This window comes from Urocampus carinirostris, chromosome 10, assembly GCF_059441175.1.
Source record: "Urocampus carinirostris isolate Australia breed hairy pipefish chromosome 10, RoL_Ucar_1.0, whole genome shotgun sequence".
Taxonomy (NCBI): domain Eukaryota; kingdom Metazoa; phylum Chordata; class Actinopteri; order Syngnathiformes; family Syngnathidae; genus Urocampus; species Urocampus carinirostris.
This window is the reverse complement of record NC_142358.1, coordinates 31,831,526-31,858,048: the sequence shown is the minus strand read 5'-3', so window position 1 is coordinate 31,858,048 and position 26,523 is coordinate 31,831,526. Positions and strand designations below refer to the sequence as shown.

Here is a 26,523-nt window from a genome sequence, read left to right as displayed (position 1 = left end):
GGATACACGAGCAAGATACCGGACAGGACGGGACAGACGGGATCGTTACCAGATACTGGATACAACAGCAAAATACCAGACGGGACGGGAACCCCTGCCCACTTCCCGAAGATGGCCGGGATGGGCTCCAGCACCCCTGCGACCCTACTGAGGATAAGCGGTGCAAATAATGGATGGATGGATATATATTATATATATATATTGGGCATTTTTTATGTGTTCATTTACTCATATGGCATATATTTGTAGGATTCATATGGCAGGATCGGTCCTTCATACTGTTTCTCTTTCGTATTGGGTTTTCCTTAACCTAAGTGCAAAGTAAAAACGCTACTGAAAACTCAGCTTGCTGTATCTTTTAGTTTAGTTTTTTTCATTACTCTGTAAATCATGCCTTATAACAGCCTCTGGTGACAAGTCTGCTTTAGAGGCGGTGTAACTTATACCGTGTGTGTTTGGAAGTGCTGAGAGATGACTTGGAGCATTCCAGTGTGCAGTTTCACTAGAAAAAAACGAGTGCCGTTTCACAAGAAGACGCATCCAACTTGGCAGCTGATGTAAGCGCGTACAGAATGTGAAAATGCCGACACACACGAACATGAAAAACATGCACATGAAAAAACATGCACATGAAAAAACATGCACGCTTTCACAGTTGGTAGCACAGGTGGATCGCGGTATGCAGAATGTGCCGGGTGAGGAGCAGGTCAGGCCACTGTGTGCTTTTCCACAAGCAGTTGAATGTTTGTTATTACCTCACTCCCTGCCCCGAACAGGAAGTACAGATATTTCCAGTATTGCTCTGATGCAGTGGTCGGCAACTGCTGGGCCGTGGACCGGTGTAAAAATGTAATGTAATACCACAAAACTTGTATTTCAGGCTGATACTAATTGATGTAGGGGATCTGTAAACCATGAACAAGTTTGCGTATTTGACTCTTGAGTAGTCCCGACGGATCACCACCTTATCGTGGAGGGGCACTTTGCGCGACCCCTAGAGCTATGTCGGCGGGAGTCTCATACTCCTGGTAGGGTTACCCAAGCCGAACAGGTCAAAGGGTAGAGTCCAGACTAAGAGTGATCCCAAAAGCTGGTGGCGGCACGCTTTGAGGCGGTTTCCCACAGACCCGGATCCCGGCAGCCGCCTGCAGTTGTAGGAAGATGCCGGTTGTCTAGGGTCTCCCTTGCCACTGGAACCATCTTCTTTACAATCAAGATAGTGGCGTTGGGGAAAGCGCACCCTTTACGCCACTTTAAAAACCCTCTTTGCGCAGGTATCCTCTTTTACCTGAGTCTCCGACCACAATCCAGGATCGGACTGTTCAAACATCAGCAGACAGATAAAAGAAGATGGTCATCATCGAATCGATGGACAACCCCAACAAGTCACAAGACCAAACACAATTACGAGTAGAAGTACTTTTAAATAGGACAGGAAAGGTACTGAGACTAAGTATTGGTGCTGATATGTAGCCTGATCTTTACAATTACAGAGAACTCTCGGTTTTTGCAGTTAACAGGGACTGGAACCAGCCGTGAAAAGTGAAAATCCGCGAAGTAGCTACTCACCTTCATAAAAGGTTTACACTTACCTTGAGATTATGTCATTACCCACTGAGAATTCTCGACTCTCACATTGACTGTGCATGCCTAAACTGGCGGTTTGACTGACAGCTTACAGAAGCCTATAGCACAGACAGTCACACCCACCCAACACAGTGCGCCCTCCCTAATCTTTCCTTCGCTGTCTTCTGTCTATTAGAAACACAATGACATCAATGAAAATAAAGACCCATCAATTAAATCAACAATTCACAAAGGAGTGAACCAGTGATAACCGAAGCGTGAAGTCGCGAGGAGTCTCTGTATTGGCTTGATTAATTTAGAATGAGATATATTGTAGATAATCAATTGATTAATTGATAGATTTGTCCAAACTGATGTCAATATCTGTCCCCTACCATCCCCAAATTGTTGTTTACATATCTTTATCATATCATATTTTAGGAGAGGATAATGGACACATACTGTATGTACTTTAAATAGCAATTGATATCTGCATGGGTTCTACAAAAACTCATATACAACCTTCAGTGTTTCAAAAATATTGATCCCGATAAAACCTTTTTTGTTTTCTTTTAAATAAAACAGTTTTCCTGATTTTCTATTTTTGTATTATTCAATTTCCTGGTATCAGCTTAATTTTGATCATCAATCAATCATGAGAAAAATTCACAACTTCTTCAGAATTTTTTGCACTAAAGGGACAGTGAGTAAAGTTTGACCTCTAAATGTTGCTGTATAGTGTAGTGAAGCAAAACGAGTGCTAAAATCTACAGACAATCTACAAATAACTACACAATCCACATCATTCTTTTTCATTTTTTTTGCACCTGTAGCAGCAAGATGACGAACAATCTTATGTCAAATAAATGCCAATTTCTTGACCTACGGGTATTCAATAAACAGTTCATGTATCTTGTCATTAATCCATTTTGTTTTCTTTTAAAATGAATTTAGTTATTTACCACTAGGAAGCACTAAATAATACACAATGTCCCTTCAGGAAAAACACTCGATTAGGAAGTTTTCCTTTAAATAATTTGATCATTCAAATGTGTCAAAATTTCCTGAGATATCAATATATACTCAAGATTTGAGTAATTGTTTTTAAAAATTGTGGGGAAAACCTGCAAACTATTTTAATTTTACTACTTTTTTTCAATTAAAATCTGTTAGAGTTTCATATCAAATATTTAACTAACATCAAAATATTCAAATGCCTAGACAAAATAAATATCTAACCCCCAAAAAACACTTCACGTAGGCCTTTGTAATACTGATACTATTTATAGATGACAAAACCTCATTTTTCCATCAATATCAATAGAAATGTCAAACACTTCCAACGTGCTCTCACACCCTGGCAGGAGTCCGCGTTGCCAGATCCTCGCTCCCACAAACATCCCCCTACTTGGTGAGGGAGTCAATGTAAAATGTTGCCTCTATCTGCTTATCAAAGCATTTAAGGACTACTTGACCTAACTGACTGCAGATGAAGAACTCATTTGCTCGCTAATGTTTCCTCCCTCTCCCACTTTAAGTTCATCACCGCCTCCTTCTTCTCTCCTACACTTTGTGGGTTGTACCAAAAGCTTTTTGTAGTCCTTATCCTGTTTCATGATGAGCACCTTCATTGAGATATATAGTGAAGTTTCTTGGACTACAGGGTGCGCCTGTTTAACTCATTCAGTGCCAGGAGAAAAATAAAGTATGTTTTTACCTTTTTTCGTTGTGAATAACAGTTAAACATTGCTAAGTTTCTTGAATGGTCACGTTTCCAAGAAAACTTCCAAGAAAAATGGCTTTTTGTGAATAGAAGCATTTCAAGCAGAACTTTCACTTTAGTGCTATTTTTGCATTTGTGATTCCTCCAATATCCAAACAATGTCTTCCATAAACACAACACCTTGCTTGCAAAATAAGACTTTATTGCAAGTAACGTATGCATGTGCAAGCACTAACTCCTCAGCGCCTGATGTTTCCGGAGACGTGATTACACAATTTCTGCGATTCGAGGGCCGCCCAGATGGTTTCAATCGCTGAATAAAGGAAGCAACACCAGAAAGTGGGAGCTCCTTTATGTGTGGACAAAGATCTGATCAATGCCATTTCTGCAATCTAGTGGGGATTTGTCATACTGATATAAATCCCAGAAGCTTGATACAGGTGCATCACATCGGTAACGTCAAAGTCTTTAGAATAGATTAGAAAGAAAACCAGCAACATATTGTTACAATTGGCAATCAGGAACAATGCTTATAAAAATGTATTTATATATTATAGCACTGAATTAATCAAAATCTGCATGCTCAATCTCTAAGAACAAAACTCAACTCAACAAGGTAATAAATGCTTTACAAAATCATTTGACATTATCCTCTTTAACATTAATTGTAGAACTTTACAACTTTTCCTTTGAAAAGTAAAAATGTATTTTGTCAAGACTAAATGGGCTACGAAGTAGGGAAAAAAAGCGGCCTTTGAGCTCAAAAGCATTGCAATAGATGTGTTTTATACAGTATTTTACACTGGTTTGTGTATAAGGATAGGAAAGACATGTTGCGGTTGAGAAAAGTAAAGTCATTTACCGGACAGTGTAAAGTGCCTTTGAGCCTTTGGTGTCTCATAGAGGGTGGCCTGGCGTCGTCCCTGCCGCAGGGTTTCTTTTTTTTACAAGGATGTGGGAGAAGATGTTGTTCGTATTGTGCGATTTCATACTTAAAGTTCGGCAACAGGATGATTTTTTCTCGTGTGATTTGGGATATAGTGTCAGTGTTGTTTCTTGCGTTGCCTGTCCGTGCCACGGAGCAAACGCCTACCCAAAGCAACTGCCGGTTGTCTCATCTCATCTCATCTCATTAGCTGCACTGCTTATCCTCAGTAGGGTCGCGGGGGTGCTGGAGCAAATCCCAGCAATCATCGGGCAGTGGGCAGGGGACACCCTGAACTGGTTGCCAGCCAATGGCAGGGCACACAGGGACAGACAACTCGCTTGCTCATTCACACCTAGGGACAATTTGGACCGGCCAATCCACTTGAAATGCATGTCTTTGGAATGTGGGAGGAAACCGGAGTGCCCGGAAGAAACCCACGCAAGCACGGGGAGAACATACAAACTCCGCACAGGAAATCCGGTAGCTGGATTTGAACCCACACAGGAGGTTCCCGAGACCTTAGAACTGTGCCGCACACGCGCTAACCACTGCGCCGCGCCGCCCATCTGCCTGTTGCCACGATGTATAATCACAGAAAATAAAATAAATTGAATTTATCAATGAAATATATATAGATTTTATGCAAGAAAAAACATGTACTATTTCCTCACATTTTGCATGTTTAAGAATGTCTGACTACCTTTGAAGCAGCAGTGTTTAAAATGTAGCAAATATGCAGCGACTTCTGGTATGGAAATTACGATACTGCATTACCGTAAATTCCGGACTATAGCCGCTACTTGTTTCCCTAACTTTCAACCCTGCGGCCTATTCAGTGATGCGGCCAATTTATGTATTTTTCTAACGGCCACCAGTGGCGCTCGAGTGTTGCTACCATTAACTGCCCTGTCACAGCCACCGTTTGGGATGAAAGCTATGTTATTATTATTAAAGCTTTGAAAACTCTCTCGGTGTACCGTTTTTCTTTGTAAATATGTGTAACCCATGTATAATATGTATTTGCAACTGTATATTTTTGTAATGTATTTATTTGTATTTATTTTAGACACTTATTCTGATATGTTTTGCACGGGTGAACGAAAAATGAGGGGCGGAACAAACGCGGGGTTCCGAGTTTAAGTGGGGACCGCTAAAGGTGAGGGACAAACAAGGAAAGAAGAGGGGGTAAAAAGTTGGTTAAAGAAAAAGGAGTTGCGTGAGTAAATGTGTTCATCTGATATATTTTTCCCACCCTTACCTTTGGAAATATACACTTTTTTCCTTGGATTACTTTCAACGGGACCCGGACTCTGCAGGTCTGCATCAAACCTTAAGTACGGGTATCATTTTCCGTTCATTTTGCCGGCTGTGATTTTTGGACTTTGGACTTTAATAAAGGACATTTAGTTTCAATCGCGGGACTTGAAGTCGGGTTTGGGTTATTTTGTGTTTGTGAGACATGTTTAAATGTGGGCGCATGCGGCTTATATACAGGTGCGGCTTGTGTATGTACAAAATCGGTTTTCCTCTTAAAATGTGGTGGGTGCGGCTTATAATCAGGTGCGCTCTATAGTCCGGAATTTACGGTAATTATTTGTATTTGTCTGGCTATTAAAAAAATGACACTGAGTAAACGGTGTACAATGGAACTGTATGTGTGTGTGTCTTTGTGTGTGAAATGTGCATGCATGTACACCCAAGACAGGGATAAGAGTCACAGACTGAGAGGATGGTAGGGTGGTTTGCAGCCGCACGCAACCCACCCAGACATATGGACATATGCTATAGGGAGAATCAGCCTTAAGGTCATGTTGCATCATGTGAGAATGCAGAGGATGATAAAGGAGGAGGAGTAAGGTGGAGGCTCAAGTCTGGGACTTCACACTGTGACAAGGAGTAAATAGGCGCCATCTTGAGTGTCTGCAAGTTAATCTCTACGTTACAGTACCGTGTATAATAGCGCACACATCTAAAAAGTGTTCGGTTCAATATTGGATGTTTTCTGCAATGGACAGTTGCTGTTAAGAAAACAAATAATATACAGCTTTTGAAATCCCAGTTTAAAAAAAAATAATGGGTCATATTTGATGGCCCAAATAACAACGGATACATCAAGAATAAAATTAACTATTGACTTGTGATTCATATTGTGATACCAGGTCCCTACTACAACCTTTTTCAGTTTCTTAGCTCTTCAGGGGCAGCACGGCGGCGCAGTGGTTAGCGCGTGTGTGGCACAGTTCTGAGGTCATGAGATCAAACCTTCCTGTGTGGAGTTTGCAAGTTCTCCCCGTGCTTGCGTGGGTTTCCTCCCACCATGCATGTTAGGTTAATTGGCCGGTCCAAAATTGACCCTAGGTGTGATTGAGCGAGTGAATTGTCTATTTCTGTGTGCCTTGCGACTGGCTAGCAACCAGTGTGTTCACTCACCGCTGCCCGAAGATAGCTGGGTTGGGCTCCAGCACCCCCGCGACCCTAGTGAGGATAAGCTGTGCAGATAATGGATGGAACTTGGTATGATGGATGGCAAATAGTTGTGTTCATTTTAAGATTTATTCCTGGATCTTGTAAAAAATAAATGAGAGATATATCAGCCATTGTGATGTGCTAAATATTTTTTTAAAGAATTGTATAGTACATTTTTGTTCTTATTTTGTTAAATAAAGAAAAAGTAAATAATTCAAATCATACTTAAAATGTTTTGGTTTTTTTATCCAATAGAGTAACACTGTTTTAGTCCATTATCCATCATCCTACATGATTGGTTGATTTTTTTATTCTATTTTATTTTTAGAGAAATGGAATTTTTAAAAAATACATATGTCATAAATGGCAGCGAGTTTGCCCATTTTGAGATACATTTTTCAAACTAGTAAAAATAATTCTTATGATGAAAGACATATCATGATATGTTACATCATTTTGTAACAAAAATAATCTTATTCTACACCCATTATCCATTTTCTGTGCTGCTTATCCTCACTGGGGTCGCAGGGGCGCTGGAGACCATAATTCAAATTATACTTGAAATGTCAAACCTTTTCTTCTCGTAGAGTAAGGATGTTTTGGTACATCCAACTCTCCATTAATCTTTAATCTTACCTAATTGCCTTTTTAGTTTTTTTTATCTTATTATCAATTCCAAGAGAAATCTAAAAAAATTGTCTTTAAAATCAGATAAATATATTTTTTATACATGCATATATATATATATATATATATATATATATATATATATATATATATATATATATATATATATATATATATATATATATATATATATATATATATATATATATATATATATATATATATATATATATATATATATATATAGTAAATGGCATATAATTAGAGCCATACTACATAATTTTGTATATATATTTTTCTTATTGTACGTTTTTATATTTTTCTTGTTTTATTAAATAAATACATGAGACCTATAGTGAACAATTAAAATGATACTGAAGCCCCTTATTGGCTTCGATTTAAAGACCATCTATGAAAGCAAGTGATGCAAGTGATGTACAATGTGTTATTGAAAAATACTCAAAATTGTTTTTCCTTAGTGATTTAGGATGTAGTATCAATATTGTCACATGTTGCTACCCATGCCAAAGTCTGGCTTATTTCCAAAGACCGGAATGAGACTTTTCACCAACAAAACAACGGCGACCAGATGATGAGCGTGCTGTTCCTGAGTCAGATCAGGAGGGTTCTTCTCCAACTGGTAGCCATACAAACCAGTACTACACATTTGATGGGGAGGGGGCAACCCCCCACGCAAATGAACGGCCTTTAGTGCACTGCCAGGCTGTGCTTGCCCAAGACATACCACAGGAAATGGTGCCCAGACAACACTGGTGGTTAATGTGTATAAAAACATGTAATGTTTTCCTACTGTTGGAAGTGTAGGGAAATTCATAACAATTACTTTTTTTTAAATGTAATTCGCAGGATTTTGTCGAGGTCTTGGCAGGCCATTTTGACTGTGTATTATTTTCCATGCAATGGAGTAAGAATGTTTTGGTCCGTCTGTCCATCCATCCCACCATCCATGCATGACAAAATGGTTGTGGAGATCCTTATGCCTTGCATCGCAAGTAAAGACTCACATGCTCACCATTAATCCTTTGATGCTGGCAATTTTGTTTGAATTCATTCATGGGGGGAGCTTTCGCATTTGAAGTGGGGGAATACTAGCAACAATATTAATGCCGTATATGATAAGAGGTTTCTTCCACCATGACGTAAAACGCTGCAAATCCAACTCCTAGCGGGTGTAATCAGGCAGTGATCTGACCCACGTGTGGCAGCCAGTCGTGCAAAGTCTAGACTGAAGTCCAGATGGGATGACCGAGATGATCGGCTCACCCTGCTTTCACTGTCCAGTCCATCATGATTGGTTGTCTGTTCACCAGTCTGAAGTAGAGGTTCAGATCAGACCTAAATAAATATTCCAGCCTGACCTGGCCCGGCCCGTGGGTATATGAGCCTGAACCCACCCTAACCCGACTAATTAACTCAATTTGAGGGTGCCCAAAGTAAAGCCGAAGTTTTAGTGCGCGCTTCGGGTTTATCTGAGGCCGAGTCTTTTAAATCAAGTGTGCACGTCGAAGTGCGCATTTCAGCGAGGTTACACTGAAATGAAACTGAACGAAATCTTCTGCAAATTACAAGATGTAAATAGTGAAATATTTGGCTGAAGAGCAGAAAGTTTGTAAAATTTGTAAGCTCTAGGCGAGAAGCGGAAATGACATATGACGTGAGGCACGTAGAGGTGGAAAGAGGAAGTGGCGCATCTTATACCATGACACAGAGAATGAAAATGTTTAGGGATTTAGTGATTGAGTTAAACTGCTAGTATGGTAAGCATGTTTTATATGATAGTTATCTGAATAATACAACTTGAGTGCCAACCCTCATGTAAAAATATTGTGACTTCAGAAAAATATGACTCAAGTAGAAGTAAAAAGCAGTCATCTTAATATTCATCTCATCTCATCTCATTAGCTGTACCGCTTATCCTTATTAGGGTCGCGGGGGGGCTAGAGCCCATCCCAGCCATCTCCGGGCAGTGGGCAGGGGACACCCTGAACTGGTTGCCAGCCAATCGCAGGGCACACGGGGACAGACAACTCACACGCTCAGTCACACCTAGGGACAATTTGGACCGGCCAATTCACCTGAAATGCATGTCTTTGGAATGTGGGAGGAAACCGGAGTGCCCGGAGGAAACCCACGCAAGCACAGGGAGAACATACAAACTCCGCACAGTAAGGCCGGTAGTTGGATTTAAACCCACGCAGGAGGTTCCCATGACCTCAGAACTGTGCCGCACACGCACTAACCACTGCGTCGCCGTGCTTCCTCATCTTAATATTAATTTGATTAAAAGTAAGTGCAGGCTGTGCAGATCTTCCACAAAAAAAGAAAAAACGTCAAGAACATAGCCTGGACTGGCGCAGCCCTGCTTAATGATTGACATTTTAAGGCTAAACCCGACCTGAGCCCAAGCCCAAGATCTTACCTCTCGTCCGAATACTCTCAGCCGTACAATCCATCATATCACTCCCATAGACTTCCAAACCTTTTAGTACCCATCAAAATCCCCGATTGTTTGTATGTCGTCTGTGTTGCCGGAGCAACTGCCTACCCTTTTGCCTCCCACCTTGGCGTTCCCCACCTGTCGTGTTTTTGTGTCGCCGGCCCATTGCCATAGAAACGCGTGCAGGCATATCTGAGGGGCAGTAAGGACAGCTAGCAGCAGCTGCGGAATCTCTCTGATCCTGCGTGCAATCTGATCAGCGTGCCAGCCAGCCACTCAATGGCAATTTGTTTGTCGTGACCACATATATCGTGCCTGCTTTACCCCTGCGTTGACTTTCGCTAAGGCACGAGCATCCTTATCCTTAATTTGTTTATCCTTTCACCTGGGTCTTGTATTTGCGGCCTACGTGGACCTAATGGGACTAATGCTACTTTCCAGAACGGCTTTAGGGCATGGATGCAAATCTTACTGATAAAGATTTTTAGACCAAATGGGTGACACTTTCGTAAAAAACTGTTTCAAGTAGCAGAATGGGGGCGGCAGTAGCTCAGGAGGTAGAGCGCTCGTCTTGGAATCAAGGGATCCCAGTTCGAATCCCGTCTCGTCCGTGTTACATGTCGAAGTGTCCTTGGGTAAGACACTGAACCCCTAATACCCCCAATAAGCAGGTTAGCGCCTTACTTGGCTGCATGGCCGCTATTGGGAAATGTGGAGCACATTGTAAAGCGCTTTGGGGAGTCATTGACTTGAAAAGCGCTATATAAATGCAGATCATTTCATTATTTCATTTCAGAAAAGCAAAAAGGTACAGTGATCCCTCGTTTTTTTAGGGGACATTGCATCCTCAGTAGTGCCCCGACGACCCAGCCGGTTAAGGGAGGGTCAACTGTGATAGGCAAAACCCGTAAAGCAGAAATCTTTAGGGTTTTTTTTGCAATCATTGTTGTAATTTTGCGGTGGACCCAATTGCAGCAAGCCTGATGCATTGCAAGGTGCTAAAAAAAGATAGCATTTAACAAAAAATCAACAAAGTAACAAACAATTGTTCAAAAACAACAATAAAACTGTCTGAACTAGAAAGAATAAAACAAACCCCAGAAAGCATTATGGACTGGAGGAGGTGACGGTGGAAAATGAAATTCAACTGACCCTCGGTGCTGTCTAAATGTCTTTATGAAGGGTCAGGCTAATTGGTAAAAAAGTGTGATCGAACGCACCTCTCCTAATTACCAACGAATTAGGCTCCTTCTGATGGACAGAGGCGTGGCAGACCCTAACAATTATTATACAATTAAATACTTGACACCAAAAACTAAACCCTATTCACAAGCTATATCGTTTGTTTAACAAATAAAAGTAGTTTACTTTACTAACATTTTTTTTCTACAAATAATGTCTGTACTGTCAAATTATCACTAAAACTTGAATAATTTAATTGAACAGTAGAAAATGAATAGTTGAACAAATCTAACTCAGGTGTATTTCATCTTGGCTCCAATCTGTAGGGTTTTCTTCTTCGGAAGTCTTCAATGCAGGTTTGTTTTTTGACATAATATTGGTAAGGACAAAACAATGATTGCTCGATATTAGTGGGAGCTCGTCACCTCTGTCCATGACAAATTTACCGACATGTGACCAATGTTCCCTCTAATTTTCCACGGGTCTCAGCGTTCACACAAAGTCGGTGAGCAACGCTTGAAACAACTGTGAGCAACAGCAACCCCAAGTCTGGCAACTAATCCATTATCAAACATGTCCAAAACTTGACATCAAGTTATATTTTGCTGAGTTTCCTGCAATGCAAAAAATGTTTGACTTTTGAATGAATTTACTAATGTATTATTGCAAAAGTTGTACGGCCTACAAACGTCATTTGTTTTTACAACAATTCTTTCACAAGATTTCCATTTCTTTTTTTCCTGGTATCTTTTGTCGCATAATACTAACATTTTGGGGGACTTATTTAGTCGGTTGCACGATACACAACTGTATTTAATCATCATTTTTGAGTGGAAGTACAATGTTGCCAACAAGATTCACTTGATATAATTGGAAATTATTTGAATGCAACACAAACTTTTTCTTCTTTTTCCATTTTTTTTTTTTTTAAATTAATTCCTTTAAAAAAATCTCATTGTGTTTATTTTTCCGAGCTGTTACTCTTTTCTTTGTGTTCTCTATTCACTTTTTTTCCTTTGTTTCTTTCTTTTCTTTTTTCTGGCTTTTTTTCTGAATTTTTCCTTCTTTTTTCTCAGCTTTTCACTACTTTTTTCATTTTGGTATTTTTTTCTTTTTTGTTCTATTCCCCCCTTCCTTTAAGTCATTTTGTGCATAATTTTACATAATATTTGGTCATGTTGGGACTAAAGAAGCAAAAACAACCTGATGAGCCGTTCAGCACCCGAAAGAGCCGGTTCCTTTTAGTGAGCCGAGCCGAAGAAGCCGGTTCTCGAAAAACTCTACTGACTTTACTCAACTTCGTTCTACTTCGTGTTTGACTTCAAAATACCGCATTTAGAACACAGTGTCAGGGAAACCCGTGTATTTCTACCTTCATGCACTATAACTTTGACTTAATTCGCTTCTTAATTAGCAATTTAGAGCCCTCATTTTTGTGAGCTGGCTAGATTTTCTTGTGCGTGGAAAAGCTCTAGGTAGTGCGCAATTGCGCACACAAGCAGCTTCGAGGGAACATTGCGCTGGATATATTGTGCGCTGAGAAGGTGCAGGCGGTGCGCGATTGCGCAAACATTGCATGTGACCATCCATTACAATGGGAAATGTATGAAACTGCTCATCAAAGGGTCCTATTCACAAATGTTTACGAAACATGAAATTTAACCAGATTTTTCACTTACTGTACGTAATGTAAATTTATGCAAGCTGTTTTACGTATATGTACGTACGGTATTAAACTGAAACATTATTGACGCAAGGGTCGAGAAGAGGCAGAGTGACCAATAAGCCACTCAAAATACAGAACACAATGTTATGTTAAGTCATGTTTATTTTTATAGCCCTTAATCACAAGGAGTCTCAAAGGGCTGCACAGACCACAAACTATTATCACAGCATCCCCTGATCTGAAACCTACACGAGCGCAAGGAAAAATTCAAAAACCTCCATAGGAGGAAAATGAAGAAACCTTGAGAAGGGACTGCACATGAGGTAATCCCCCTTCCAGGATGACCAGGCAGCAATGAATGTTGCAATCTCAAATAATACACACATCCATTATCTGCACCGCTTATCCTCAGTAGGGTCGCGGGGGTGCTGGAGCCCATCCCAGCTATCTTCGGGCAGTGGGCAGGGGACACCCTGAACTGGTTGGCAGCCAGTTGCAGGGCACACAGAGACATACAACTCACTCGCTCAGTCACACCGAGGGACCATTTGGACGGGCCAATTAACCTGAAATGCATGTTTTTGGAATGTGGGAGGAAACCGGAGTGGCCGGAGGAAACCCACGCAAGCTTGGGGAGAACATGCAAACTCCACACAGGAGGTTCAATCTCATGACCTCAGAACTGTGCCGCACACGTGCTGCCTATAATACACACACATTGTCAATATTAAATATAGGTCATTCATCAGCTAAAATCCTCAAAGTGGCATAACGGTGAAAAGTAAACCTCAAAATAGCAAGAATTACTGTTATGGAATGATAAGGATTTAAAAAACATCAATCTCAAATGTTTCCAATAGAGTTTTTACACTCTCTTGTGAGGTGTCAAAAATTAACGGTGGGGTGCGGTATTGGAAATTTTATGGCTGCAATCATGACTTTAGGCCAGGAGATGGCAGCAAAGTAAAACATATTTCACGGAAAGGAACACGATTTTTTAGATGCACTTGGAAAAAAACTCTTCTTTTTTTAATCTTTTTGGGGGTTTGTTCCGCCGTGAAAAGGCCTGATAAAACAAGTTAAAAGCAGGTAGGCAAAATTGAAAATAAAGCATAAAGGCTCTTAGAACTCAGTTGGGCATTGTTAACACAAACTTGATAGAGAAAATACTGAACTGACAACTCAAACAAGGCTCCCACCCTTTAACTTTTTCACAAAAGTGTAATCAAAGAACTTTTTTAAAATGTTACACCTGTCCTGTGATCCAGTCACCTGACATATGCTAAAAGACATGATAAGCAATTATATTTTGTGGGATATTTTAGTGAACATTGATATGAAAGAATGCAGCAATACACAAATATAATTACACGGAATATTACAAATGAGTTAAATTTGTTCCAGGATCAAGTTTGTATTTAAAATTTGTCATATCGCTAATAAATTTTCCTGATTAGAAATAACTGAAAACCAGTTAATTGTCATGATCTGCCCATAGCCCGCACCTGTGCCCGCTCGTTTGGCTCCAGCTGGTGCTCGTTTCCTAATTGGTTCCCCCCCTATTGAAACTCAACACTTTCATACACTCCTTGTCAGTCCGTCAGCGAACCTCTGCACATGCAAGGCAAGCATTTTTTGACTCTGGCCCCCGTCCGACCCATCCTATCCTGTATCCTACTCGTCTGCCCTTCACTTCCCGATCGTCTCCGGCTACCTGACTTGATCTCTTCCTCCGACCACGCTCCGATCTCCCGTCCCTGCTGCCTGGCTTGTTTTTGCTCACCGACCACGCTCCGATCTCCCGTACCAGCTGCTTGACTCATTTCCGCCCTCCGACCACGCTACGATCTCGTGGGCTTCCTGCTTCTCCTGTCCAGCGATCACCGAATCACGGGCGTTTGTTTTCCCACGCCTGGGTTCTCCGCTTCCGCAATAAAGCTTGGTGGTAAACGTTAAGCGTTTGGGTCTACCGTCTTTTCTGGTTCTGACATTAATGTGATCTCAGCCACCCAAAATCGTCCATGTTAATGAATAGCTATAAAACACATTAATTACTAAAAACACATTCAAATAGGATGGGCAGCACGGCGGCGCAGTGGTTAGTGCGTGTGCGGCACAGTTCTGAGGTCGTGGGAACCTCCTGAGTGGGTTCAAATCCAGCTCCCGGCCTTACTGTGCGGAGTTTGTATGTTCTCTCCGTGCTTGCGTGGGTTTCCTCCGGGCTCTCCGGTTTCCTCCCACATTCCAAAAACATGCATTTCAGGTGAATTGGCCTGTCCAAATTGTCCCTAGGTGTGACTGAGCGAGTGAGTTGTCTGTCCCCGTGTGCCCTGCGATTGGCTGGCAACTAGTCCAGGGTGTCCCCTGCCCACTGCCCGATGATTGCTGGGATGGGCTCCAGCATCCCCGCGACCCTACTGAGGATAAGCGGTGCAGCTGATGAGATGAGACATTCAAATAGGAACAGTACATGAAACTAAGGTAATAAGATAGATTAGACGATATCAACATAATGGAATGTGAGTTTATTATGAATACTTACTATGGAGTTGGTCGTTGCTAACAAAGGGGTTAGGGAGCATAAGAGAGCACGAAAAAACAACAACACACGTAGAAACAACAACACAAGATTGCGAGATCAGGTCTGTATGCTGGTCGTGAGCAGCAGTGTTTGCGTATTTCGGACATGTTTTGCTCAAAAGACATCTTGTAACTCAAATTTCTCTTAACTATAGTGGATTGTAGTTAAGGAGGCCACATTTCAAAGATAGCAATAGTCTTCCCCTTGTTCTTCACCATCTGTTTAAAAGGTTTGTCATCTTGGCTGTTAGTCTCGGCTGCTGTCATCTTCAATATTTTCTTCTACTTGGCCACCTTCTTCTCCTACAGTTCCATCTTTTTTTACCAGTCGATAAACCCCGCACAATTATTGGGAATGGTTGAAAGATTAAAAGTGAAACAACTCAATAAAGACCATCCGCAAGTGGAAATTGTTCTTTATCGAAATCATTCAAATGCGGCTCGTCTTTAACGAAAAACTATAATAGAACCGCTGCTATTGTACCGTCAGCAAACGAAGAAGGACGCGGATCAATCAACGCAGGCGAAGAACAAACTGAACCGATGGATTAGAGGGGGTCGAGGGACGGATGCTCACAGAGCGGGACGAGAGATGAAAGAGTAGATGATGAATGAGAGGGAGGTCAAGAGAGCAAGAGCGAAGGGGTTGAAGTGATTGATGTGATACAGCTTGTTTTCATAAGGGCCACAGACTGCTCTACACTTGGCCGCGTCAACCTCAAAGCGCGTCGTTTGTACCACCGGGACTGGCTGTTACATTACAGACCGTACTATCTATTTATCTGCTATATCATGCTTTTGAGATAGACTGTGATTAAAGCTGTATTAACTTGAAAATGGACCATATATCGTTTTAGTATTACTTATCCTGCTCAAGGGGATGAGGAGAAACAATAACTTTTACCCCCTTTTTAGTAACTACATGTTATGCCGAGAAATGCATCCCTTACCTCGTTTTATCTCACTTTTCGGGAATGTAATGGCGAACCTAAAACAAAAACCACTTTGTCATGCATTTGTTGGGAATGTAATCGAACGTTAATGCACACCGTATATAAATCACTTTTGAGAACTGTTGGGCACTCTACCATAAAGCTTATTATGCTGAAATAAGCTTTATGGTACAGTGCATAACAGTTTCAATACGAGCGATTTGAATAGAAAAAGGCAAAATAAACATCTGCTCAAAAGTGATTTGTATAGGGTGTGCATTACCGTTCGATTACATTCACAACAAATACAAAGACGAATGGTTTAAGTTGTATTACATTCCCAACAAATGCAAGACAAAGTGGCTTTGGTTATATGTTCGCCATTACATTCCCGAAAATTGAGATAAAAGTGAGATAAAACGAGGTAAAAGTGGTTATAGTAGCTAGGGGATGCAAATCTCGGCAGGGATGCATTTCTCGGCATAACACCGGTCAAAAAATTGTCAGGAATCAAAGTCAATCCCTATGTACTTGTTCTATATCAACTATATTTCAGAACACATGAGTATCCTGCAGACAGATTCGGAAAATACCTCACCCGTGATTGGTCATAGATAGATAGATAGATAGATAGATAGATAGATAGATAGATAGATAGATAGATAGATAGATAGATAGATAGATAGATAGATAGATAGATAGATAGATAGATAGATAGATAGATAGATAGATAGATAGATAGATAGATAGATAGATAGATAGATAGATAGATAGATAGATAGATAGATAGATAGATAGATACTTTATTCATCCCCATAGGGAAATTCCCACTTCCAGCAGTATCCTTGTGTTGAAAATAATACAATAATAAAGTAAAAGGAATATAATACATAAATACCCAATGTAACGTGTTGATATAGAGTATTTAAATAGTGCTACGGAAAATACACACTGTAATAAAAATAGGGTAATATGCAAATGTGGGGGTGGGGTTTAATATAGGCTTTTACTCCCCCGGGTGGAGTTAAAGAGCCTCATGGCATGAGGAAGAAATGTTCTTGTCATGTCCTGCACGGTTGTCATGGCATCCAGCTAGCCCCGCCCCTTGACACCGACTGAGACGCATTGAACTGATTGCTTGTGGAGTACTTAAACGCTCCTTTTGGGACTGCCTGTGGCCAGACCATTGCTTTACCTTGTTGAAGACCTGTTCATGCCTGTTTGATCTGTTTGTAATTTTGATTGCCTGTAAACCTGTTTTGTTTTTGGTCCATTTGTGTGTTGGACAACCTAATTAAAGTGACAGATCGTCTACGCATATGAGTTCCGACTTCCTGGTTCGTTTCCTGACAGATCTCCTCAGTCTCTTCGTGGTACAAAACAGTGACAGCAGTCTGTCACTGAAGCTACTTTCCTGTTTGGAGATGATGCTGTGTAATGGATGTAATGAATTGTCCATGATTGACCGCAGCTTGTTCAGTGCCCGTCTCTGAGCTACAGTTGTCAGGCTGTCCAGCTCTGTGCCCACAACAGAGCCCGCCTTCCTCACCAGTTTATTAAGACGAGAGGCATCCTTCTTCTTAGCACTGCCTTCTAATTATTACAACCTGGTAATATCACATAGTAAACACAAAGTAATAACATAGGTTGTTATTTTAAAATTGTATATCAAAATACACCAATCAGTATCAAAAAGTATCAACTTTAAAAAGTTTATGAACAAGATCCTGGATATAAGCGGTTGGCATGGGTATCCTTCGCAGTGTGGCTGGGCTCTCCCTTAGAGAGAAGTTTTACATATCAGTCACAAAAAAATGTTAAACGTTCAAGATACTTTAAAAAACATTTTCAGAAACCGGTTAGAAAAATACTTAAAAAGATGAATACCTAAATAATAAAACATATAAAAAAGAAATATCAATACAGTAAAATTTTTAATTAAATGGGTTTGGTGTGCTCCTGTATTGAACAAATCAGGTAATAACACTTGTGTCATGACTACCGATGTGAATCACTTGTGCCCGCTCATTTGGCGCCAACTGCCTGGGACTCTGATTGGCTCGGTGTCCCTATTTAAACCCACTCCTGTCTGTCTCCTTTTGTCAGTCCGTCTGCGAACCTCAGTTAACACTAAGCAAGCCTTTTTCGACCGTGACTCCGACCTGTATTTTGCTCCCGTCTGTCCTCTGGCTTCGACCCGTTTTTGATTTTGACCACGTCTACCCTCCTGTACCAGCTTTCAACCTCTTTTTGTCCCCGACCATGTCTTCTCTCTTTTCCTGGCTTACGACTCGCTTACGACCCCGACCAAGTTTTTGCTCTCCTGTCCCGGCTACGGACCCGTTTTTCCGTTCCCGACACTACCATCGCTCGCCGCGGAAGATACACTTCCCGCGTCCAGCAATCACCGGATCGTGGGCGCAACCTTTTCTCTTTATTCCAATAAAACTTGTGAGAAACGCAACGCAAGTGGGTCCTGTCTCCGTTCTGGTCTTGACACTTTAATGTTTATCATACCAATAAACACAGAAAACTTCCAAATTTTTCCACAAACCAAATACTATTTTTATTCATATCTCTAGTAAAGGTGTGAACATTTGTGTCGATAGTAAAACGTGGAAAGTAATACGTATAAACTTTTTGGCTTTGTTAGTTTCTCTCTTTATAGGTTAACAAATACTCACAACAGATCGTATGCATATCTACTTGTCGTCAGGAGTCTGAACACCTGTGTCCCAATTTTACGAGACATTCTTCAACTGCGTCTAATTACATAGATATTTTCTTCCCCGTCTCTGATGACGGCAGAGAAAACAGTCTGAAGATGGATGTTTGATTCCTCAGTGCGTATGTCATCCACAACAGCTGATTAACGGTTTTCACAGACAGCCGACTGTTGCAGGTATGCGCCCTTCTGCAAGCTATAATTTGAGTGATGCATGATGCTGTGCTGCCATCGCACAAGCGAGATTTATTCTAGCCGTAAGTTAAATTTGACACAGCTATTACATTTACTCTCTTAGACTGGCAGATTGTATTTTTTTCCTGGCACAATCTATTTTGTGTTAGTCATCCTGTGTAGTGATCAAAATGATTTAGAAAACATTGTATCAAAACCTAGAAAGTCTGAGAAAAACATTTTGATGTCCTGAGCAAAAACGGGATCGTTGTAGTCCTTTCTAGGATCTAGGATTAATTGTCTGTCAGCATTGTTTTAGATCAAGGGTGTCAAACTCATTTTAACTCGGGGGCCACATGATAGAACAAACATTCTGTTGGGGGCCGGACTAGTAGATTAAAGAGAAAGAAAGAGAGATAAAGAAATAAAAGAAAGAGGGAGGGAAAAGGAGAGAAGGCAGGACAAAGAAAGAAAAAGAGAGAGGGGGAGAGAGGGGGAGAGACAAAAGATAAAAGGTCGTGAGAGAGGGGGAAAAGAAAGGGCGAGGAAGAAATTCAGAGAGAAATAGAAAGACAGAAGGAGAGAAAAGAAAAAAGAAAGCGCGAAGGGTATGAAGAGAGAAAGAGAAAAGAGAGGAAAGGAGAAAAGGAAGTTAGAGCAAAAGAGGTTAAAAGAAACAGAGAGAAAGAGACAAAGAGCAACAAAGGAAGAGAAAAAGAGACACAGAGAGTGAGAGAGAGAGAGAGAGAGAGAGAGAGAGAGAGAGAGAGAGAGAGAGAGAGAGAGAGAGAGAGAGAGAGAGAGAGAGAGAGAGAGAGAGAGAGAGAGAGAGAGAGAGAGAGAGAGAGAGAGAGAGAGAGAGAGAGAGAGAGAGAGAGAGAGAGAGAAATAAATACAAGTACAGTGTCTTTGTGAGAGGCATCTGGCTTTGGCAACATCAAGTTGACATCTTTCAACCTGCCGCTTGTTTTTCTCTTCTGCTTCTCTGGGTGTTGTCTGGCGGGCCGGATTCAATCCCTTAGCGGGCCTGATCTGGCCCGCGGGCCGCCTGTTTGACACCTGTGTTTTAGATCATCTTTTAGTGCTTGCAACGTGTGTTGAATTTAACATTACGGGTGTCCAATATATGGCCCAGGGGCAATTTGTTACCGCTTGTCCGTAATTAGATGGCCTACATTTCGGGCAGCATTAGCTCAGGAGGTAGAGCGCTCGTATTGGGATCAAAAGATCGCAGGTCGAATCCCGGCTCTTCCATGTTATTTGTCAAAGCGTCCTTGGGTAAGACACTGAACCCCTAATGCCCCCAATAAGCAGGCTGGTGTGTGTGAATGGGTAAATGTGAAGCACATTGTAAAGCGCTTCATTGACTTGAAAAGCGTTATATAAATGCAGATCATTTCATTTCATTTGACTAATGTGTTTTCACGCCCATTAGGCGCACAAAAAGGTTTCAGACTTTCTTCAAATTATAAAGTGGGCTCTATCAGGCAATGCGCCCTGTCTCTCATTCAGGGGGCAGACATTGACCAGCTTGGTGGACTTAGGGTTCAGCGCCTGCTCCCGAGACTATGAGGTCAGAGATTCAAGCCTTAACCTAGTCAAGACTCACAACATTTTTGGGAGAAATACCATGTTTTTGAGAGATGTTCACATTTCTCTTTAATGTGACTCTGCGTCTCCGGTGACTTTCAGGCATCTCTTGTTTGATTATCATTATAGCCCACTTGCATGAAAGTCAATGCATCGTTAGAAGAAGTGCTAATGGATGCTAACACCGTAGCGTATCTAGAAATTTGAATATACCAGGGGTTGCTAACCTATTGTTCGCAAGCCATATATGGTTCTTCTCTTGAGTACATATAAAATGCTACCTATGCAAACCTGTGAAGCTTCTCTGTCAAGGCAAAGTGCTCCCTCCAGTGTATAAAGGGCACAGTCTTACATATAGTTTACGATGAGGGTGTCACACCAACAGACCCCATTTTGGCTGGACGTCGCCAAAGAATCCTTCATATGGAAGCTCTTTAAATGATGTGTGTTCATGTATGTAAGACACTTTATGATAAAAAGACAAAACGAACTGTTATCACCCCGAAACGCTAGCCAAGCACATGTTGTGGTAAATACACTTGCATTTGTAGAATAGATTTGCATACATGTAGAAATTTAGAAAGACTTGCTTACAGTTGTGGGAAAAGGTCGGGTAGACATCCTTGAAGATACTCTTGGCAGACATTAAGTTTCCTTGAAGATAGCGTGCAAGGGACGGGACGCTCTGTACTTGATACGTGATACAGGACCGCCTTTTGGGGTGTACTCAATCGAAGCCTAATCGTCACTACCAGCTTTAAATACATTGTCATGTTCCCAGCTCTCTGAGATCTTCATTGACGCATCAATAAAGTGACATCTCCCTCCGAACGAGGCTGGCTCCTGTCCATTTTTCCTTATCCACATATGAGAAGACTTTTCTCTCGATTATCGAACCTCCAATTTCTCCAACACACACAGAACGGGGAGCGGTAGGGGTTGGTGGAGCTATGTACACACAGCAAGCTCCTCTTTGTCTGATACACGCCCACTGCGCTGAAGGGAAATACATCCATAAACTTTTCGTTTGCAGGTTTTTGGTACATATTTACAAAAGAACTTTGCTTGCACTTTGTTTTCAAACCATTTATTCTAAAAAAAAAAATAAGGTCAATGATCTCAAATAACTGTGGGAGGGAGAGACCTTTAAAGTGGTATATTTGTTGATATGGGACACAAGCTTCGGCATTATTTCATACGTTTTATCAAATCATTGCACACAGTAAAATAAAATGTGCTGAAAAATTAATTTTTGGCTGGTGAGTGGGTTTGGCAGTTTTGTTGAATTTTGTCTTAAAATATATTGTATGACTGTCTCTGAAATAAAAAAATAAAACATTTTGCTATTATGGCTCTTTGGGTCAAAAAGGTTCCTGACCCCTGATGTAGACTAATCTAAAAATGTTGCTTAATATTACAGGAAATGTTTTTATTTTCATGGAATTGAGATAAGCAAGGAAGAGAAAGAGTAATAGTAGGTGATAGTTAGTGCCAGGCAGTTCGGGATTTCCCATTTCCAAACACATCAGACAACAACATGAAAAGCTATCATTATAATTAATGGAATAAAATGAAGTGACATATTTGAGTAAGTCCAGCGAAGTAAAAGGTACAAATGAGTGCACGTATGAAGACGATGGACCGCGAAAACAGACTGCGTGTTTGTGAAATCAGACATGCAAGCACTCTCGTTGCATATCCTCATTGCATGTGATCGCAAGGTCATGGGGCTAGACAGCCAGCCGCACACACAAACATGCTCACAACAAACACATTAACTTAGCATGTTGTCCTCAGCGGGATTAGAGCAGGGGAGCTAACATTGTTCCAGGGTAAGGGTGAAGTCTCGCTACTCCGCATATTGTCACTGCACGCAAAGTTCGAGTTAAAAGAGATTTCCAATTTCCTTTCTCAAGAGCGGTACCGCAGATGCACATAAAAGCAAAAACGTCAGGCCACAGTGCTTTCACTTTGTGTTTTCTGTACTAATTGGATGTTCCAATTTCTCACAAAAAGGACTGTGCAAGGAAACCCATCCACCAGTGTTCCTTGCTAAAACTCAAACACTGTTGTCAAGTGCAGAATGATTTCTTCTAACTTTTGTTGATCCCAGTGGGAGGATTCAAGTTTGATACCTCCCTGTTAAAGTTAAACATTATATAAACTCTTTGGTGGCAGTATTACCCAAGTGAAAGCAGATATTAAGTTTTAAAATCTCCCTGGAGGATGAACGAGCCCTGTCGGGATGGCATGTTGCAGAAAACGTGTCTCCGACAGAACTGGGGACTTCTGGTCAGGTGTGGTTTTATTGACACAAACAGAAAAAGGAACACACATGAGCGCAACTTCACAATAAAAGAATATAAGATTGATAAACGCAAAGATATAATTAGACTGATGTTTGAAAGGTGACTCTATGTATGTGTGTGTTTGAGAAAGATTGTTTTTATATTTAGGAATATAAAAACAAGTTATTTTCATTGCATTGAATTCTGAGAAATACACATATCAAAAACGGCCAACTTTACACTCCCACTCAGAGATATAGTTGTTGGAATGTACACTGGAGTTTTCAAAAACCCTTACAGGATTCAAAGCATCGTTTTCTTGAGGATCAGATTCATGTCCTTCACAGGTTAAGAAAAAACTCCATTCCACAATTTGAAGAATGACAAGGTAAATGTAAATGGTCTGCATTTATATAGCGATTCTCAAGTTACTGAAAACATCCCAAAGAGCTTTTCAATGTGCTTCACACCATTAATGTATTAATGCCTTTTTATTTAAATCATTTGTGTTTGGTACCATTAGGAGGTGCTAAATAATACACACAATCCCCATGAGTTTAGCTGGTTTTGGGCATAAGGTTATGGTTAGCCACTCGGCATTGTTTAAAATTAAACTAACAAATTATTTAAAAGGTGTGTTTCAAATGACCAATGGATACAAACATAGAACCATAACATGTACTCAACTAAGATGAAGTGAGCCCTTGTTTGTATTCGCCAACACAAGCCTGCCTCAACACGCACATCATCTTGACTAGCGAGCAGCTGAAGCTAGCTGAGCTAGCATGCGAACAGCGATTCACTAAAAAATAAAAAATGAAGTATTTGAAGATTAAGGCTTTGTTTTCTAGAACAACTCTCTACTTAGACCAGGGGGATCAAGACTAAACATTTTAAAGATCGAGCCTGAAACATGATCTAGACTTTTATCTGGTAATGGTAAAATGGATGTTTGTGACGTTATGTCCTCCAATGTTGACTGTACTTTCATGTTCTATGGAAACCAAAACAAATCCATCTTTTATATCCATTTATATTAATACCACAATGAAACAAATCTGCATTCCTCATTAATCACTAGAGCACTTCTAGCTCTTGACCAGTTTTTGTCATACATAAATTCAGAATACACCTCAATAAATTTTGATTCCAAGATCAAGATCCATAAAGAACTGCTTTAGAGATCCCTCTTGGTCTAAGGCAGGGGTGTAAAACTCAATTATACAGAGGGCCAGAACTCAAACCACACCTTTGGTCGCGGGCCGAACAGGATAAATATTTATTGAATACACTTTCCTTTAAAAAAAAAAGAAAAATAAACAAATATGAATTTAAAACAGTCAGGAATGTTATTCCAGAATAAACAAACGTAAACATTAAATGAATTAAAAATCATAGCTCTCCATAAAAATATATCCTGTCAATACTATAAAAATGAAAATATGAAAAAACAGAAAATATGGTTTTCACTTTGGGAATTTGCTTTAGTGAAAAACATCTTCATATTCTTCTTTAACTCTTCAACTTTCTGTATCCTTTCTCTGGATTCAAGGTTTTTCAGCTTACTCTGAAGTTTTGTCTTGTAGTGCCGTTTTACATTAAATTCCTTAATTACGGCCACAAAATCTCCACAAATAAGACACATGGGTTTACCGGCAAAGTCAGTTTACATAATTTTCTCGGCCATTGTGGTTTTTAGTATCCGAGTATAATTTGAAAGTTATCAGTGTTACATAGACCCAGGCCATGATAGTAGATGTATATAAAAGGATTTCACGGGCCGGATATAATTGTACGCCGGGCCGGATGTGGCCCGCGGGCCGTGAGTTTGAACCATGTGGTTTAAGGGGACTTACAGTATGTCTTTTGGAACTAGTCATTTTGAGGACTTCTGGTCAAATTCTGAGGATTGATGCGGAATCCAGAGGAGGAGTACAGGAAATTGATTCAGGACTATGTCCAATGGAACGACGCAAACCACCTGCACCTGAACACCACCAAGACCAGGGAGATGGTGGTGGACTTCAGGAGAACTAGAACTCATCCGGTTCCTGTAACCATCAAAGGAGAATGTGTAGAATTTGTCCAGACCTACAAATACCTGGGTGTGCAGCTGGACAACAAACTGGACTAGACTGCCAACACAGAAGCTCTATGTAGAAAGGTCAAAGCTGACTTTACTTCCTCAGAAGGCTGGCCTCCTTCAACGTCTGCAAAAAGCTCCTGAAAATATTCTACGAGACAGTTGTGGCAAGCGCCCTCTTCTATGCGGCAGCGTGTTGGGGAGGCAGCGTCATGAAGAAGGATGCCTCTCGTCTCAATAAACCAGCGAGGAAAGCGAGCTCTGTTGTGGGCACAGAGCTGGACAGCCTGACAACAGTAGCTGAGAGACGGGCACTGAAAAAGCTGCGGTCAATCATGGACAATTCATCACATCCACTAAACAGCATTATATCCAGACAGAAGAGCAGCTTCAGCGACAGACTGCTGTCACTGTCTTGTACCACAGACAGACTGAACAGATCTTTTCTTCCTCATGCCATGAGGCTCTTTAACTCCCCCCTGCAGAGTAAGGGCCCCCATTAAACCACACCCCCTACATTGCATATTACCGAATTTATTGCAATATGTATTCTGTGTAGCACTATCTAGATACTCTACAGTATATAACACGTTACAATGGGTATTAGCACGTCACATTGGGTGTTTGTATTTTGTATTCTTTTTGCTTTATTAATGTATTGTTCTCAGCGCAGGGATGCTGCTTGAAATGTGAATTTCCCTGCGGGGATGAATAAAGTATCTATCTATCTATCTATCTTTGAGCTTACTGAACTAACTGAAGGATCAGGTGAAAAGTGAGAGGCTCAGAAAGAGCAATATTGCTTACTTTGTTTCTCCAGGGAGCAGAGTGGAGCAGACACGAAAGAGAGGGGGAGCATCTGTATCACAAAGAGAAACACAGAGAAATGCGAATCAGGTATATCTTTGTCCCGTCCTCTGTCCTGTATCCAATGACTGATTTCCCTTGATCTTTCCTTGCGTCCCTAATTTCCTACGAGCTAATTAAATCCCTGTCATTTCCCTGCAAATCACCTTCTTCCTCTACTTCACCGCTTCTCTTCATCTCCTTCCTTCCGGACAGATGGGAGCAGAAGGGTGGGGCGGGAGTTGGGGTGTCCAAGTCAGTTGAGATCTCCCCTCGGATCAGTGAGGAAGATCGCGGCCTCTGTGAAGTGTCAGTGAGGGTAGAGTCCTCTGCGAGGCGTGCGCAACAGATGGAAGCGCTTCTCAATTGGCGCGGAGTCCTGTTTCTCACACAAGGCTGTGCATAGATGCGTGCTCACGTCGATAAGCCAGGAGACACACATCCGCCTGCATGCATGCACCCGCACAGCGGAGGCGTCTTTCCCTACGGACGCCAGGGAATGCAAGATGCTGTGTGTGTGTGCACGTGATATCTGCAGCAAATTCTTTTTGGAAGCCACTGGAAGCCTGGTGTGTTCAATCAAACATATTAATTTTCCCTTAAACGGCCAGTCTCTGAACCCTCGCCGGCTCTAGTATCCTATATGATGCGACATTTGATTATACTCAAGGGCATTGGCAAAAAGGCTG

The 26,523-nt window shown here is 41.1% G+C and overlaps 1 long non-coding RNA gene across 1 annotated transcript in view; it reads right to left on the bottom strand.

Annotated features, from left to right (window-relative positions):
- The window catches only part of LOC148358753 (uncharacterized), a 56,973-nt gene extending 30,780 nt beyond the window's left edge, over window positions 1–26,193 (bottom strand). Inside the window, exons 1-2 of the long non-coding RNA XR_015851586.1 lie at window positions 26,002–26,193; window positions 25,796–25,847 (exon numbers count right to left, since the gene is read on the bottom strand). This is a non-coding gene — a long non-coding RNA (uncharacterized LOC148358753). The remainder of the gene's footprint in view (window positions 1–25,795; window positions 25,848–26,001) is intronic.
- Window positions 26,194–26,523: the final 330 nt, after the last annotated feature.